We start from the raw sequence: 7,143 nt of genomic DNA, 5'->3' as shown, positions 1-7,143 counted from the left end.
AGTTGTTTCACACTTTTTTGTTATGTATACAATTCCACATGTGTTAATTCATAGTTTTGATGCCTTCAGTGTGAATCTACAATTTTCATAGTCATAAAAATAAAGAAAACTCTTTGAATGAGAAGGTGTGTCCAAACTTTTGGTCTGTACTGTATATAACTATATATATATCTATATAAAGGTGTGTCTGTGAGGAGATAGAAATCTTAGTGAAACGGACTCAGAAAACACTTGTTTATTAGTAAATAATTCAAATTTTCCTATTATTTCCCACAACACATTCATGGTAATTATTTTTCGGGGGCTTTGCACCAAGACTATTGTGTGCATCTGAGTGCAGAACTCTTCATCTGCTGTTGCTGCTGGACACTGAAAACCTTCAAGTCACTCTTTGTCGCTGAGCGCGGTCTCTTGTTGTTTTCACCAGCACCTCGTGGCATTTTTCCATCACTATTTGATGGGTGTCAAAAATAAACAAATAAGGAGAAGCCTAACAGGCATCTGTATCTCTACTATGACGTGAAAATTGCATGAAACCCGGAAAAAATCGGGGCCCAGCCTACAATGCAGGCCTCTAATAAAGAATAATTTTACACTAATATTATTAATTTGTTTTCTATGCCTTTGAATGGAAATAAATTCATTGATTTATCCAATTCATTTGTGTAACTTGTGTATAGTTCATTTACATGTAAGTTTGTGAAATGTGAATCACTAATATGTATTATTAATTTTGTTTTATTTAACAGCTAGGGATTTTTAAAAAATTAGTTGTAGCAAGTAGGTTATTGCTTTGAAAATAACAAAATCAAGTAAATAAAACTCTCCTTGTCGTGTGATAAAGTGAGCAGAGGAAGCTGTCCGGGTAGTGCGAGTCATTTGCAAGGGCGAGGATGTCCATCATGTAACCCTCGAGAGAGCGATCCTCCTGCTCCAGCAGGAGGATGAGGAAGTTGGGGTCGTCGTAAGGGGAATCCATGGCAAACAAAAAAAAGAAAATACGCCGCTATTTACTTTAGAGGTCCGATCGTACTGTCACGTTTGCGCTTTCGCGAGATGAAGCAAAGGCGACTCGAAATGAACTTAAATGGATTTAATCCAAAACGGCAAAATAAAGATACAAAGGCAGGCAGGCAGAACAGGCAGGCAGGACAAAAATAACGTAGGGACATTGACGATCGGACAAACGGAACTGAAAACACCGGACTTAAATACACAGGGTAAATGACTAAATTGACGAGACACGGCTGCAGACAATAATACAATTAACATGGAGGAAAGGCAGGGCACAGGGAACACATGGCATGAGACAAAAAACATAAACAAAGAGTCCAGAGATGTAACACTACCATAATGGAGGAAGTGCTGCACTGTTCAGGACAGCAGGACAGCTGCTGTTCAGTGAACATAACGCTGAGACTATGACTGTCAACAGACACATTGGGACGCGTGTGCAAGCAGTGGCATTCCATTGTTCCTCAACTCTTTCCAGCTCAAGGGGCTGTTGGGCGGACCAGCCCTCAGTGAGCACAACTACTCATATCAGGGGGTTCATAAGAGCATCTTTTTGGGGGGCCACCCTGTGGTGGGGCTGCGTTTCTAAGCGACGCTCTTTTTCTGGACCTCAAAGCTGAAGCCAGATTTGTGATCTGCATTTACGGCTAAGGGGTCTTAGTCTAAGAAGTCCTGGCAGTTTCTAGCACAGTACTTCTGAGGGTAGGCCCCTCTACCCATTTTAGATCTCAAGCAACTGAACCGCGGAAGTCATGTCACAAATCAGGTCTAAGGACTGGTTTGTCAAGATAAACACTGTACAAATTGTAACAGTAGATTCAGAGCTTGGTCACACAGTAGGCGTTCCCATAGCATTTTGGTCGCAGTGTCTTATTCCCAGGTTATCCACAATTTCAAGTGTAAAGTTTTTTACACTAAATTTAGTCTCTAAATTTACACATATTAAAGCGTTCCTTTCACATTCTTTAATGTAAATGATACATATAAGAAGAGGACGTTTGTTCGCTGTAGAAAGTGTGTGTTAATAAAGTGGTTCACCAAGTTGTCTGCGCCGTGTGATCATGACATGGTGTCAGAAATACTGTAATTGATGAAGGAGGATGAAAGAAAATGTCCAAGTTTCACGCTCTCGAAAGTTTTGATTTTGCACAGCATGGAGGCAGCGTTTTGTACGTTTCAGGATTGGTGATGTACAGGTGAATTCACTATTGTATGCGATGGGCAGACAGACCAAACCCATATTCAGCACATTTACTTTTTTCGCGGAGGAAGAAAACAGGTTAGTTAACAGTAGTTCCTACATTGTTAATAATGCGTTACTGACTTGTTCCTATGTAGTTATTGATTAATGAAGGATCAGTATTCTAAAGTGTTACCAGAAAAGAATTACTACAATGCAGTAGTTAAACGGTTTGATGAATATTTCGTGCCCAAGTGCAACTTGTTTTCATAAAAGGAATCAACAAAGCGGTGAAACTGTTGAAGCATTCGTCAGGAGTTTATATAAGCTGGCAGAGTTTTGTGATTTCGCTGCTAAAAAAGATGAGCAGATTCGCGATCACATCGTGATTGGGATTGCAGATAGCAACGTGTCTGAAAAACTGCAGTCAGAGCCTGATTTGACGCTGGAGAAAGTGATACAAATTGCTCGTCAGAACTGATTAAAACACAAAGCGCTGATATTTAAGGTGTTTGTGATGTAAATGAAGTGGGCTACAAGTCTATTCACATGAAACAATTCAAGAAACACACAGGAGGTAGAAATTGTGACAAAGAGATGAAAGTAATAAAGTGACCTGTTCAAGATGTGCACGTGTACAAGAATACAGGGCCTGTCCTGCCAGAGGGAAACAATGCCGCAAGTGTAATAAAACAGGCCATTTTGAGGTCGCCTGTAAAACAAAGACTGGAAAAGAAGTGACCAGTGACAGAAAAGATGATGAAACAATAGAAACATGTTTTTTTGTTGGGTCAGTTTCAGATGAGTGGCATGTGGAGTTGCCAATGCAGGGGACTACTGTCAAGTTTAAAATCGATACGTATACAGACATCTCAATTATGTCTGCACAAACATTGTTGAAGCTCCCTAGTCGCCCTCATCTTACCAAAACACTTGCAGACATCAGGAGTCCGGGCGGCAAACTGGACTGTATTGGTAAATTCTTAGCCATTACAAGAAGAAAAGGACAAAATGTCAGTTTCTGGACCTATGTAGTTAAAGGCCCATACACCAATAACCTTGTAAAACTTCCTGTGAAATGAAGCTGGTGAGCAGAGATGATTGTATTGACACTGATGACAGAGTTTTCGGGGACTTCAGACTGCTGGATTGTGACCCAGTTAAAATTGAGCTCAAACAGGATGCCAAACCTTACAGCCTCTCTACGTCTCGTCGAGTTCCCTTTGCATTACTGCCAAAAGTGGAAGAGGAGCTAAAGCATATGCTAAGTTCAGGAATCAAAGAAGAGGTCACTGAAGCAACGTACTGGTGTGCACCAATGGTGCCTGTGATAAAGAAAAACGGCAAGGTAAGAATTTGCGTTGACTTTAAGAAGTTGACCAAAGCAGTAAAGCGTGAGAGATTCATTCTGCCCACACTTGAGGATCTCTTACCACAACTATCTGGCGCATGTATATTCTCCACATTAGACGCGTCTAGTGGATTTTGGCAAATACCATTGAACAAAAGATGCAGGAAACTCACCATCTTTATCACACCAGTTGTCCGTTTCTGTTTCTAGAGACTTCCCTTTGGAATTACTTCAGCTCCAGAGATATTTTAGAGATTCAATTCTTTGGACATGTTATTGGAAAGGATGGGATCCGGCCAGACACCGACAAAGTAAAAGCTATAACTGAGTTGCCTTGCCCAACAAATCTGACTGAACTGCGACAGGTCAAATTATCTGGGTACATTCCTCCCAAGTCTCTTATCAGTTCTTCATCCAATGACTGAACATTTGAAGGGTGACACTGAATGGACCTGGAGTGTGGCACAGGTACAGGCATTTAACAGGGTCAAGAGCATTTTGACCACATCACCAGCACTAGCGTTCTATAATGCAAGCAGGACCACAGTAGTCAGTGTGGATGCAAGCAGCTATGGCCTAGGGGCTGCCCTGTTTCAGCAGCAGGAAGATCGACTACATCCCATTGCTTTCTGTTCAATGACTCTAACTGAGACCGAACGGTGTTACTCACAAAATGCCATAAGGAATGCCACTCTACAAGATTGAGATCTTCAGGCAGTCTGCAAGTACATCCGCCAAGGATGGCCTAGTCAGACATCTCAGTTGACAAACACACTGCAAGGGTTTCATGCAGCTAGAGCTCACCTTTCTTAAATTGATGGACTTTTGCTGTATAAAAAAAGAATTGTGATTCCTGATTCACAGAGACTGGAGGTGTTACGTCAGCTTCAAACAGGTCCTCAGGGCCTCACAAAGTGTAGGGAGAAGGCTAAAATGTCAGTGTTGTGGCTTGGATTAGGCAGAGACATCACAGAAACAGTTGAGACATGCAAGTTCTGCCAAGTCTACAAGCCAACACAGAAGAGAGAGCCCCTGATAGTTACATGTCTCCCTGATGAGCCGTGGCAGAAGATAGCTGCGGACATATGTGAACTAGTCGTAGACTATTACTCTCATGATATTGAGATTGCACATCTACAAACTATGTCAAGCCAGCAGGTGATTATGCATCTGAAAACTATGTTTGTTCAGTGGGGGATTCCATACGAGCTTGTGACAGACAATGCTACTCAGTTCACATCTACAGAGTTTGCTGAGTTCAAATTAACATACAACTTTAGTCACACTACTTTCAGTCCCAATTATCAGCAGGCTAATGGTGCTGCTGAAAGGAGTGTTGCTATTGCAAAGAGGGTGTTGAGACAACCAGATCCACAGCAGGCTCTTATGAGCTATCGTGCTACACCTATCAATGCCACATGATTGAGCCAAGCTCAACTGATGATCGGACGCCAGATCAGAACAACAGTTATGACACTGTTAAAGAACCTGCTACCCTGTCCAATTGACTATGAACAAGTCAGACTGAAAGATAAACAAACCAAACAGGCTTTTAAGAACTTCTATAACCGACGATACTCGTTTTCTATCCAACATACAGTACATCCTGGACAAGGTGTGACAGTTTAGCCTGTAATTTCTGGAACACCTGAGAAACCACTTGGACAGGCTGAGAACAGTAAGAAAACCGATGGACTCTCTCTGACTGATTTAACCACAGATGAGCCTACAACTATTAACAATGTTAACCTCTACAATGTACTGTATGAGTTCAAAGAAAAGTAAAAGCGAATTGTTAAATGTTCTTTTTAAGTGACAAGTTATGGTGCAGAGGTTGTGAATGATTACATGGTTGTAAAAAACATGTTTTGCTTTGTTTTATATTGTTTAAAGAAAATAATAATAATGGGGGATTGGTTTCACTGTAAAGAGGGAAGATGTGGTGAAATGTGAACAGTATTGTGGTTGGCTGTTATGTGTCAGGGTCCAGGGTTGCTGGGCAACAGGGGCGGTGCCAGTGCTTGTAGCATGTCATTAAAGGTACATATAAGAAGAGGAAGTTTGTTCGCTGTAGAATATGTGTGACACAAATAAATGTAATTGTGTCTTTTCTAATAGAATTCCAAATGGATCAGCAGAAATGCAGTGAGCTTTATCAGCCAAAGTCTAGTGTGCATTGAATGTCAATAAACCAGGCATCAATATTAAGATGCCACAGATAACGAGGTACAAGCCGGATTTGCGGCGATCACGTTTGCCTTTGCAGGGTCTGTGGTCAGTGATGCATAACCATAAGCAGAGGAGGGGGAAGGAGGGGGGTAAGGATGTCAGGGAGTTCAGCTTCCTCAAAGCCTGATATATGAAGCTGTTCTTCACTCTACTGGACCTAGCCTGGAGACTCTGCAGTCTCCTCCCTGTGGCAGCATACTGAAGAAGCTGTGTGTCGGGTGGCTAGGATTACCTGCAATGCAGAGGGCTTTGTGGGTGAGGTGGGTTTTGTAAATGTCCTGGAGGGATGGGAGAGAGACATCAACTATCTTCTCAGCTGCTCTCATTATGCATTGGAAGGTCTTTCGGTAGGACATTTTGCAAGCACCATACCACACAGTGATGCAGCTGGTCAGGATGCTCTCAATGGGGCCTCTGTAAAAGGTGCACATGATGGGGGCTGGATGATTGCATTAAATGCTGAACTGAAGTCTATGAACAGCATTCTAACATAAGAGCCTTTTTTGTCCAGATGTATGAGTGAGCATACATAAGAGGCATCATCAGTTGAGCAGCTGGACTGATATTTGAATTGAAAGGGGTCTAGAGTGTGTGTGGTATAGTTGTTTGAAGTACTTCATGAGAATAGGGGTAAGTGCAACTGGAAACAAGGATGGAGATGATTTCTTCAAGACTGCAATGATGATGGTAGCTTTGAGGCATTTGAGGCATAATTGCTTGACTAAGTGAGGTGTTTAAAATATCTATGAAGACTTCAGTGAGTTCTGCTGCACAGTCTATTAGAACACTCCCAGGAATGTTATCAGGACCCCAAGATTTGCGTGCATTGACCCTGCTGAAGGTTCTTCTCACGGGGATAGCATCATCCGTCCGGGATAGACCTGGTTGTCGGGAGGAGGTGGAGTCTTCTGTGCTGTGGTGCTGTTGATTGCCTCAAAGAAAGCAAAAATGGTGTTCAGCTCATTCAGCAGCAAGATGGAGCTGTCAGTGGTGGGGGCTTGTAGTCCGTGATGGTTTGAATCCCCTGCCACAGGCTTTGAGTGTCTCTGCTGTCACTGAAACAATTGGGTAACCTTCTAACCTTCTGTCTCTCTGATGCTGCTGGACAGGTTGGCCCTAGCTGTCTTAAGGCCCTCCTCATCTCCAGCTCTAAAGGCAGCGTTCCGAGCCTTTAGGGGTCTGTAGACCTCTCCTGTCAGCCATGGCTTCCAGTTGGCCTGGACAGTGATGGACTTTGTGGCTGTTATATCACATCACATGCACTTGGTGATGTAGGATGTAACAGTCTCTGTGCACTCCTGAAGGTCTGTGGTGCTATTGTATGTGGTAGCCTGAAGAAGAATAAAGCAGAAGAATACAATTAATACAA

The sequence above is a fragment of the Puntigrus tetrazona genome, chromosome 7 (genome assembly GCF_018831695.1).
Source record: "Puntigrus tetrazona isolate hp1 chromosome 7, ASM1883169v1, whole genome shotgun sequence".
Classification (NCBI taxonomy): domain Eukaryota; kingdom Metazoa; phylum Chordata; class Actinopteri; order Cypriniformes; family Cyprinidae; genus Puntigrus; species Puntigrus tetrazona.
The sequence above is the reverse complement of the archived record's forward strand: the minus strand, read 5'-3'. Positions refer to the sequence as shown.